Source organism: Oncorhynchus keta, chromosome 20, assembly GCF_023373465.1.
Source record: "Oncorhynchus keta strain PuntledgeMale-10-30-2019 chromosome 20, Oket_V2, whole genome shotgun sequence".
Lineage (NCBI taxonomy): Eukaryota > Metazoa > Chordata > Actinopteri > Salmoniformes > Salmonidae > Oncorhynchus > Oncorhynchus keta.
In genome coordinates, this window is record NC_068440.1 from 46,403,980 (window position 1) to 46,416,479 (window position 12,500).

Below are 12,500 nucleotides of genomic sequence, written 5' to 3' on the forward strand. Positions count from 1 at the left end.
TGAGCAGGGGGAAGTGATGTGTGGTGGGGATGGGGGGTTAACGGTGAGCAGGGGGAAGTGATGTTTGTGGTGGGGATGGGGGGGTAACGGTGAGCAGGGGGAAGTGATGTTTGTGGTGGGGATGGGGGTAACGGTGAGCAGGGGAAGTGATGTGTGTGTGGGGATGGGGGGGGGTAACGGTGAGCAGGGGGAAGTGGTGGGGATGGGGGGTTAACGGTGAGCAGGGGGAAGTGATGTGTGTGGTGGGGATGGGGGGTAACGGTGAGCAGGGGGAAGTGATGTGTGTGGTGGGGATGGGGGTAACGGTGAGCAGGGGGAAGTGGTGTGTGGTGGGGATGGGGGGTAACGGTGAGCAGGGGGAAGTGATGTTTGTGGTGGGGATGGGGGTAACGGTGAGCAGGGGGAAGTGATGTGTGTGGTGGGGATGGGGGTAACGGTGAGCAGGGGGAAGTGATGTGTGTGGTGGGGATTGGGGGTTAACGGTGAGCAGGGGGAAGTGATGTGTGTGGTGGGGATGGGGGGGTAACGGTGAGCAGGGGGAAGTGATGTGTGTGGTGGGGATGGGGGGTGGGTTACGTGAGCAGGGGGAAGTGATGTGTGTGGTGGGGATGGGGGGTTAACGGGGGCAGGGGGAAGTGATGTGTGTGGTGGGATGGGGGGGTAACGGTGAGCAGGGGGAAGTGATGTGTGGGTGGGGATGGGGGTAACGGTGAGCAGGGGGAAGTGATGTGTGGTGGGGATGGGGGGGGTAACGGTGAGCAGGGGGAAGTGATGTGTGTGGTGGGGATGGGGGGGTAACGGTGAGCAGGGGGAAGTGATGTGTGTGGTGGGGATGGGGGGGTAACGGTGAGCAGGGGGAAGTGATGTGTGTGGTGGGGATGGGGGTAACGGTGAGCAGGGGGAAGTGATGTGTGTGGTGGGGATGGGGGTAACAGTGAGCAGGGGGAAGTGATGTGTGTGGTGGGGATGGGGGGGTAACGGTGAGCAGGGGGAAGTGATGTGTGGGTGGGGATGGGGGTAACGGTGAGCAGGGGGAAGTGATGTGTGTGGTGGGGATGGGGGGGTAACGGTGAGCAGGGGGAAGTGATGTGTGTGGTGGGGATGGGGGGGGGTAACGGTGAGCAGGGGGAAGTGATGTGTGTGGTGGGGATGGGGGGTAACGGTGAGCAGGGGGAAGTGATGTGTGTGGTGGGATGGGGGGGTAACGGTGAGCAGGGGGAAGTGATGTGTGTGGTGGGGATGGGGGGGGTAACGGTGAGCAGGGGGAAGTGATGTGTGTGGTGGGGATGGGGGGGGTAACGGTGAGCAGGGGGAAGTGATGTGTGGTGGGGATGGGGGGGTAACGGTGAGCAGGGGGAAGTGATGTGTGTGGTGGGGATGGGGGGGTAACGGTGAGCAGGGGGAAGTGATGTGTGTGGTGGGGATGGGGGTAACGGTGAGCAGGGGGAAGTGATGTGTGTGGTGGGGATGGGGGTAACGGTGAGCAGGGGGAAGTGATGTGTGTGGTGGGGATGGGGGTAACGGTGAGCAGGGGGAAGTGATGTGTGTGGTGGGGATGGGGGGGGGGTAACGGTGAGCAGGGGGAAGGGATGTGTGTGGTGGGGATGGGGGGGCAACGGTGAGCAGGGGGAAGTGATGTGTGTGGTGGGGATGGGGGTTAACGGTGAGCAGGGGGAAGTGATGTGTGTGGTGGGGATGGGGGTAACGGAGAGCAGGGGGAAGTGATGTGTGTGGTGGGGATGGGGGGGTAACGGTGAGCAGGGGGAAGTGATGTGTGTGGTGGGGATGGGGGGGGGTAACGGTGAGCAGGGGGAAGTGATGTGTGTGGTGGGGATGGGGGGGTAACGGTGAGCAGGGGGAAGTGATGTGTGTGGTGGGGATGGGGGGGGGCAACGGTGAGCAGGGGGAAGTGATGTGTGTGGTGGGGATGGGGGGGGGTTAACGGTGAGCAGGGGGAAGTGATGTGTGTGGTGGGGATGGGGGGGTAACGGTGAGCAGGGGGAAGTGATGTGTGTGGTGGGGATGGGGGGGTAACGGTGAGCAGGGGGAAGTGATGTGTGTGGTGGGGATGGGGGTTAACGGTGAGCAGGGGGAAGTGATGTGTGTGGTGGGGATGGGGGGTAACGGTGAGCAGGGGGAAGTGAAGTGTGTGGTGGGGATGGGGGGTTAACGGTGAGCAGGGGGAAGTGGTGGGGATGGGGGGTTAACGGTGAGCAGGGGGAAGTGATGTGTGTGGTGGGGATGGGGGGGTAACGGTGAGCAGGGGGAAGTGATGTGTGTGGTGGGGATGGAGGGGGTTAACGGTGAGCAGGGGGAAGTGGTGGGGATGGGGGGGGGGGTTAACGGTGAGCAGGGGGAAGTGATGTGTGTGGTGGGGATGGGGGGGGGGGGTGAGCAGGGGGAAGTGATGTGTGGGTGGGGATGGGGGGGTAACGGTGAGCAGGGGGAAGTGATGTTTGTGGTGGGGATGGGGGTAACGGTGAGCAGGGGGAAGTGATGTGTGTGGTGGGGATGGGGGGGAGTATAAAGGGAGATTGTGTGTTTGTGACATGGTGTGTTTATGGTGTGTGCAGTATGTATCTATGGTGTGTTTATGGGGTACAGTGTGTATCTATGGTGTGTTTATGGTGTGTGCAGTGTGTATCTATGGTGTGTTTATGGTGTGTACAGTGTGTATCTATGGTGTGTTTATGGTGTGTACAGTGTGTATCTATGGTGTGTTTATGGTGTGTGCAGTATGTATCTATGGTGTGTTTATGGTGTGTACAGTGTGTATCTATGGTGTGTTTATGGTGTGTGCAGTGTGTATCTATGGTGTGTTTATGGTGTGTACAATGTGTATCTATGGTGTATCTATGGTGTGTACAGTGTGTATCTATGGTGTATCTATGGTGTGTACAGTGTGTATCTATGGTGTGTTTATGGTGTGTACAGTGTGTATCTATGGTGTGTTTATGGTGTGTACAGTGTGTATCTATGGTGTGTTTATGGTGTGTACAGTGTGTATCTATGGTGTGTTTATGGTGTGTACAGTGTGTATCTATGGTGTGTTTATGGTGTGTACAGTGTGTATCTATGGTGTGTTTATGGTGTGTACAGTGTGTATCTATGGTGTGTTTATGGTGTGTACAGTGTGTATCTATGGTGTGTTTATGGTGTGTACAGTGTATATCTATGGTGTGTTTATGGTGTGTACAGTGTGTATCTATGGTGTGTTTATGGTGTGTACAGTGTGTATCTATGGTGTGTTTATGGTGTGTACAGTGTGTATCTATGGTGTGTTTATGGTGGTACAGTGATCTATGGTGTGTTTATGGTGTACAGTGTGTATCTATGGTGTGTTTATGGTGTGTACAGTGGGTATCTATGGTGTGTTTATGGTGTGTGCAGTATGTATCTATGGTGTGTTTATGGTGTGTACAGTGTGTATCTATGGTGTGTTTATGGTGTGTGCAGTGTGTATCTATGGTGTGTTTATGGTGTGTACAGTGTGTATCTATGGTGTATCTATGGTGTGTACAGTGTGTATCTATGGTGTATCTATGGTGTGTACAGTGTGTATCTATGGTGTGTTTATGGTGTGTACAGTGTGTATCTATGGTGTGTTTATGGTGTGTACAGTGTGTATCTATGGTGTGTTTGTGGTGTGTACAGTGTGTATCTATGGTGTGTTTATGGTGTGTATCTATGGTGTGTTTATGGTGTGTACAGTGTGTATCTATGGTGTGTTTATGGTGTGTACAGTGTGTATCTATGGTGTGTTTATGGTGTGTACAGTGTGTATCTATGGTGTGTTTATGGTGTGTATCTATGGTGTGTTTATGGTGTGTACAGTATGTATCTATGGTGTGTTTATGGTGTGTACAGTGTGTATCTATGGTGTGTTTATGGTGTGTACAGTGTGTATCTATGGTGTGTTTATGGTGTGTACAGTGTGTATCTATGGTGTGTTTATGGTGTGTACAGTGTGTATCTATGGTGTGTTTATGGTGTGTAAGTGTGTATCTATGGTGTGTTTATGGTGTGTACAGTGGTATCTATGAGTGTTTATGGTGTGTACAGTGTGTATCTATGGTGTGTTTATGGGTGTAAGTGTGTATCTATGGTGTGTACAGTGTGTATCTATGGTGTGTTTATGGTGTGTAAGTGTGTATCGGTGTGTTTATGGTGTGTACAGTGTGGGGATCTATGGTGTGTTTATGCTGTCAGTGTGTATCTATGTTGTGTTTATGGTGTGTACAGTGTGTATCTATGGTGTGTTTATGGTGTGTACAGTGTGTATCTATGGTGTGTTTATGGTGTGTGCAGTATGTATCTATGGTGTGTTTATGGTGTGTACAGTGTGTATCTATGGTGTGTTTATGGTGTGTACAGTGTGTATCTATGGTGTGTTTATGGTGTGTGCAGTGTGTATCTATGGTGTGTTTATGGTGTGTGCAGTGTGTATCTATGGTGTCTGAGGGGTATGATTCTGCATGTATGTGTATCCATCGTTCAGTGGCAGCAGCAACCAAGGGTTGTGTGGGGAAAGAGTTAACGTTGTCAGCTTTCTGGTCAGTTTGGGGTAAGAGGTAACGCTGTCAGCTTTCTGGTCAGTTTGGGGTAAGAGGTAATGCTGTCAGTTCTCATGGAGGTGTGGGGAAAGAGGTAACGCTGTCAGTTCTCATGGAGGTGTGGGGAAAGAGGTAACGCTGTCAGTTCTCATGGAGGTGTGGGGTAAGAGGTAACGCTGTCAGTTCTCATGGAGGTGTGGGGTAAGAGGTAACGCTGTCAGTTCTCATGGAGGTGTGGGGAAAGAGGTAACGCTGTCAGCTTTCTGGTCAGTTTGGGGTAAGAGGTAACGCTGTCAGTTCTCATGGAGGTGTGGGGAAAGAGGTAACGCTGTCAGCTTTCTGGTCAGTGTGGGGTAAGAGGTAACGCTGTCAGTTCTCATGGAGGTGTGGGGTAAGAGTTGCCAAGGCCTTTTTTAAATCAGCTGATATCTCAAAGTGCTGTACAGAAACCCACCCTGAAACCCCAAACAGCAAGCAATGCAGGTGTAGAAGCATGTCGGGTAGAAATAACTCCCTAGAATTAAAATCAAATTGTATTTGTCACATGCGCCGAATACAACAGGTGTAGTAGACCTTACAGTGAAATGCTGAATACAACAGGTGTAGTAGACCTTACAGTGAAATGCTGAATACAACAGGTGTAGTAGACCTCACAGTGAAATGCTGAATACAACAGGTGTAGTAGACCTTACAGTGAAATGCTGAATACAACAGGTGTAGTAGACCTTACAGTGAAATGCTGAATACAACAGGTGTAGTAGACCTTTCAGTGAAATGCTGAATACAACAGGTGTAATAGACCTTACAGTGAAATGCTGAATACAACAGGTGTAGTAGACCTTACAGTGCAATGCTGAATACAACAGGTGTAGTAGACCTTACAGTGAAATGCTGAATACAACAGGTGTAGTAGACCTCACAGTGAAATGTGTAGTAGACCTTACAGTGAAATGCTGAATACAACAGGTGTAGTAGACCTTAAAGTGAAATGCTGAATACAACAGGTGTAGTAGACCTCACAGTGAAATGCTGAATACAACAGGTTTAGTAGACCGTACAGTGAAATGCTGAATACAACAGGTGTAGTAGACCTCACAGTGAACTGCTGAATACAACAGGTGTAGTAGACCGTACAGTGAAATGCTGAATACAACAGGTGTAGTAGACCTTACAGTGAAATGCTGAATACAACAGGTGTAGTAGACCTCACAGTGAAATGCTGAATACAACCTTACCTTCTAAAACTGTTTGAATCATGTCTGTGAGTATAACAGAACGTATTTAGCCGTCAAAACCCCCGAGGACAAACCATTCAGATATATTTTTTTTAGAGGGCACTCTCTATTCAATGAGTTTCCATTGGGAATCCAAATTTCTCAGGGACCTTGTTCCAGTTCCTATCGCTTCCACTGGATGTCACCAGTCTTTAGAAATTGGTTGAGGTTTTTCCTTTGTGTAATGAAGAAGTAGCCCTGTTCAGAACGAGGGTCACTTGTAGTGTTCTGTTAGATAGAGGCGCGTGACCAGAAAGCTACAGTTTGTTTTCCTCCTGTATTGAACACAGATCATCCCATCTTCAATTTTATCGATTATTTCCGTTAAAAAAATACCTAAAGTTGTATTACAAAAGTAGTTTGAAATGTTTTGGCAATGTTTATAGGTAACTTATGAGATATTTTGTAGTCGGAACCGGTGTTTTTCTGGATCAAACGCGCCAAATACATTGACATTTTGGATATATATCGATGGAATTATTTGAACAAAAGGACCATTTGTGATGTTTATGGGACATATTGGAGTGCCAACAAAAGAAGCTCGTCAAAGGTAAGGCATGAATTATATTTTCATTTCTGCGTTTACTGAGTTAATTACTTGAAAATCATACAATGTGATTTTCTGGATTTTTGTTTTAGATTCCGTCTCTCACAGTTGAAGTGTACCTATGATAAAAATTACAGACCTCTACATGCTCTGTAAGTAGGAAAACCTGCAAAATCGGCAGTGTATCAAATACTTGTTCTCCCCACTATATATTTATCTATATATCTATAGGTATCTCTATAGGTATATAATCGCTATAACTATCTCTCCGTATGGGTATCTCTATGTATCTATAAAGGTATATATCACTATAGGTACAGTGTATATCTTTATAGTTATCTATCTCTATAGCTATCTCTCTGGCCAGTGTTGTAAAGTACTTCAGTAAAAATACTTTAAAGTACTAGTTAAGTAGTTTTTGGGGGGTATGTGTACCTTACTGCACTATTGATATGTTTGACAACTTTTACTTTTACTTCCCTACATTCTTAAAGAAAATAATATACTTTTTAACATTTTCCCTGATAACCAAAAGTACTCGTTACATTTTGAATGCATAGCATTCACTCCACTACTCCACCAGGCACCGGTCCCCACTGGGAGACCTTACCGTCACCACTCAGAGAGACAGACACTCAGAGAGACATACACTCAGAGAGACATACACTCAGAGAGACATACACTCAGAGAGACAGACACTCAGAGAGACAGACACTCAGAGAGACAGACACTCAGAGAGACAGACACTCAGAGAGACATACACTCAGAGAGACAGACACTCAGAGAGACAGACACTCAGAGAGACATACACTCAGAGAGACAGACACTCAGAGAGACAGACACACAGACACTCAGACAGACAGACACTCAGAGAGACAGACACACAGACACTCAGACAGACAGACACTCAGAGAGACAGACACACAGACACTCAGACAGACAGACACTCAGAGAGACAGACACACAGACACTCAGAGAGACAGACACTCAGAGAGACAGACACACAGACACTCAGAGAGACATACACTCAGAGAGACAGACACACAGACACTCAGACAGACAGACACACAGACACTAAGAGAGACAGAGACTCAGACACCCAGTACTCAGACACTCAGAGAGACAGACACTCAGACACCGAGACACTCAGAAACTCAGAGAGACGGACACTCCTATCAGACACTAAGAGAGACAGACACACAGACACTCAGAGAGACAGACACCCAGACACTCAGAGAGACAGACACACAGACACTCAGAGACAGACACTCAGACACCCAGACACTCAGAGAGACAGACACTCAGAGGGACAGACACTCAGAGAGACAGACACACAGACACTCAGAGAGACAGACACTCAGAGAGACAGACACTCAGAGAGACAGAAACTCAGAGAGACAGACACACAGACACTCAGACAGACATACACTCAGAGAGACAGACACACAGACACTCAGACACACAGACACTCAGAGAGACAGACACTCAGAGAGACAGACACTCAGAGAGTCAGACACTCAGAGAGACAGACACACAGATACTCAGAAGGACAGGTTTCATCATCTATAATTGGAGCGTTGTACTGAGGGAAGGATTACTAAACTACATACTGGGGGGAAAAGCCACATTCTCACGGGACTGTTTCCCCCCTTTACTAACTCTGACTTCGCTAATAGCTACTTTGTTGAGGAAAGTGGGAAGGGCTAAACTGTCCAATGGGGAAGGGTTTATTAACTGTCCAATGGGGAAGGGCTTATTAACTGTCCAATGGGGAAGGGCTTATTAACTGTCCAATGGGGAAGGGCTTATTAACTGTCCAATGGGGAAGGGCTTATTAACTGTCCAATGGGGAAGGGTTTATTAACTGTCCAATGGGAAAGGGTTTATTAACTGTCCAATGGGGAAGGGCTTATTAACTGTCCAATGGGGAAGGGCTTATTAACTGTCCAATGGGAAAGGGTTTATTAACTGTCCAATGGGGAAGGGCTTATTAACTGTCCAATGGGGAAGGGCTTATTAACTGTCCAATGGGGAAGGGTTTATTAACTGTCCAATGGGGAAGGGCTTATTAACTGTCCAATGGTTAAGGGTTTATTAACTGTCCAATGGGGAAGGGTTTATTAACTGTCCAATGGGGAAGGGTTTATTAACTGTCCAATGGGGAAGGGCTTATTAACTGTCCAATGGGGAAGGGCTTATTAACTGTCCAATGGGGAAGGGCTTATTAACTGTCCAATTTGGAAGGGCTTATTAACTGTCCAATGGGGAAGGGTTTATTAACTGCCCAATGGGGAAGGGCTTATTAACTGTCCAATGGGGAAGGGCTTATTAACTGTCCAATGGGGAAGGGCTAAACTGTCCAATGGGGAAGGGCTTGAGACAAGCAGAAAAGGGTTCACACGTTGTACAGTTGTTGAGGATCTGGCAAAGGATTCAAATGTTGCACAACAGGAAGGGTTTATGTGGGTTAAACTGTTGCCTGTTGGGCATTCTGGGAGTTTTAAACGGTCACGATGCTGTTATGTCTCGATTAGCAGGGAGAACAGCGAAGGGGACGGTTTACATGTGAAGTGGAGACCCACTACTTTCAGTCATGTCTGGTATTGGATACTCCGTAAGTTATGTCTGGTATTGGATACTCCGTAAGTCATGTCTGGTATTGGATACTCCGTAAGTCATGTCTGGTATTGGATACTCCGTAAGTTATGTCTGGAATTGGATACTCCGTAAGTCATGTCTGGAATTGGATACTCCGTAAGTCATGTCTGGTATTGGATACTCCGTAAGTCATGTCTGGTATTGGATACTCCGTAAGTCATGTCTGGTATTGGATACTCCGTAAGTTATGTCTGGTATTGGATACTCCGTAAGTCATGTCTGGTATTGGATACTCCGTAAGTCATGTCTGGTATTGGATACTCCGTAAGTCATGTCTGGTATTGGATACTCCGTAAGTCATGTCTGGTATCGGATACTCAGTTAGTCATGTCTGGTAGATGATACTCAGTTAGTCATGTCTGGTATCAGTTAGTCATGTCTGGTAGATGCTACTCAGTTAGTAATGTCTGGTAGAGGATACTCAGTTAGTCATGTCTGGTAGAGGATACTCAGTTAGTCATGTCTGGTATCAGTTAGTCATGTCTGGTAGAGGATACTCAGTTAGTCATGTCTGGTAGAGGATACTCAGTTAGTCATGTCTGGTAGAGGATACTCAGTTAGTCATGTCTGGTAGATGCTACTCAGTTAGTCATGTCTGGTAGATGCTACTCAGTTAGTCATGTCTGGTAGATGCTACTCAGTTAGTCATGTCTGGTATCAGTTAGTCATGTCTGGTAGAGCATACTCAGATAGTCATGCCTTTTAAGGATAATGGGTGGTACAGTATGTGTGGCCTGAAACTCTACAGAATAAGGAACTGTTTAAATTAGTGCCATAACTACATAGAGAATAGGAACAACCCTTTAGAAATTTCAGCATCATAACATACAGCTAGCAAGATAGAGCCAGAGAGAACATTTCAAGAGAGACAGAGAGACAGAGAAAAAGAGAGAGTGAGAGAGAGCGAAATAGAAAAAGAGATCGACATCAAGCGATACACAAAGATAGACAGAGACAGACAGAGAAAGAGATGTGAAACAGAAAGAATATCTCACCATTCGACACTAGAAATAAGCCTCATGTTCTATTTATCACCCTGTACCTCCCATCGTCCTCCTGAATGACGTTATACCGTGGACCTCCCATCGTCCTCCTGAATGATGTTATATCGTGGACCTCCCATCGTCCTCCTGAATGACGTTATATCGTGGACCTCCCATCGGACGTTATACCGTGTACCTCCCATCGTCCTCCTGAATGACGTTATACCGTGGACCTATATCCTCCTGAATACCGTGACGTGGTGGACCTCCCATCGTCCTCCTGAATCGTCCTCCTGAATGACGTTATACCGTGGACCTCCCATCGTCCTCCTGAATGACGTTATACCGTGGACCTCCCATCGTCCTCCTGAATGATGTTATACCGTGGACCTCCCACCTCCCCTGAATGACGTCCCTCCCATCGTCCTCCTGAATGACGTTATACCGTGGATCGTCCTCCTGAATGACGTTATACGTGGACCTCCCATCCTGAATGACGTTATACCGTGGACCTCCCATCGTCCTCCTGAATGACGTTATACCGTGGACCTCCCATCGTCCTCCTGAATGACGTTATACCGTCCTGGACCTCCCCCATCGTCCTCCTGAATGACGTTATACCGTGGACCTCCCATCGTCCTCCTGAATGACGTTATACCGTGGACCTCCCATCGTCCTCCTGAATGACGTTATACCGTGGACCTCCCATCGTCCTCCTGAATGACGTTATACCGTGAATGACCTCCCATCGTTCTCCTGAATGACGTTATACCGTGGACCTCCCATCGTCCTCCTGAATGATGTTATACCGTGGACCTCCCATCGTCCTCCTGAATGACGTTATACCGTGGACCTCCCATCGTCCTCCTGAATGATGTTATACCGTGGACCTCCCATCGTCCTCCTGAATGACGTTATACCGTGGACCTCCCATCGTCCTCCTGAATGACGTTATACCGTGGACCTCCCATCGTCCTCCTGAATGATGTTATACCGTGGACCTCCCATCGTCCTCCTGAATGACGTTATACCGTGGACCTCCCATCGTCCTCCTGAATGACGTTATACCGTGGACCTCCCATCGTCCTCCTGAATGACGTTATACCGTGGACCTCCCATCGTCCTCCTGAATGACGTTATACCGTGGACCTCCCATCGTCCTCCTGAATGATGTTATACCGTGGACCTCCCATCGTCCTCCTGAATGACGTTATACCGTGGACCTCCCATCGTCCTCCTGAATGACGTTATCGTCCTCCTGAATGACCGTGGACCTCCCATCGTCCTCCTGAATGACGTTATACCGTGGACCTCCCATCGTCCTCCTGAATGACGTTATACTGTGGACCTCCCATCGTCCTCCTGAATGACGTTATACTGTGGACCTCCCATCGTCCTCCTGAATGATGTTATACCGTGGACCTCCCATCGTCCTCCTGAATGACGTTATACTGTGGACCTCCCATCGTCCTCCTGAATGACGTTATACCGTGGACCTCCCATCGTCCTCCTGAATGACGTTATACTGTGGACCTCCCATCGTCCTCCTGAATGACGTTATACCGTGGACCTCCCATCGTCCTCCTGAATGACGTTATATCGTGGACCTCCCATCGTCCTCCTGAATGATGTTATAATGTGATCCCTTTATGGTCGCGCATTTCATACTTATGAATTACCTATCAAGTCATTTCCTCTTCTGTTGCTTGGAGCTGACAAAGTGTGTGTGTGTGTGTGTGTTTGCGTGCACGCCTGGGTATTGTAGTGTACGCACAGGCACACACAGACACATACAGACACACACGTGGAGAGATATGAGATGCAGCCTGTGAGCTGTAGAGACCTGTAGGGATGATGCTCTTGTAGGTGAAGGTGAATAAAGGAGAATATCTGTTAAAGGTTGTAACTCATCCAACGGATCTAGTCCGTAGTGAACGTATTCACCCCCCTTTGGCATTTTTCCTATTTTGTTGCCGTACAAAATCAATTAAAATTTATTTTTTCGGGGGGGTGAAAAATTATTTTGGGGGGGATGAAAAAAACGAAATAGTATACAAAAAAAAATAGAATACTCGAGCGTGTATAATTATTCACTCCCCTAGAGTAAATAATTTGTAGATGAGCCACCTTTTGCAGCAATTACATCTGCAAGTCTTTTGGGGTATGTCTCTATAAGCTTGGCACATCTAGCCACTGGGATTTTTTGCCCATTCTTCAAGGCAAACCGCTCCAGCTCCTTCAAGTTGGATGGGTTCCGCTGGTGTACAGCGATCTTTAAGTCAGACCACAGATTCTCGATTGGATTGAGGTCTGGGCTTTGACTAAGGCCATTCCAAGACATTTAAATGTCTCCCTTTAAACCACTCGAGTGTTGCTGTAACAGTATGCTTAGGGTCATTGTCCTGCTGGAAGGTGAAACTCCGTCCCAGTCTCAAATCTCTGGAAGTCTGAAACAGGTTTTCCTCAAGATTTTCCCTGTATTTAA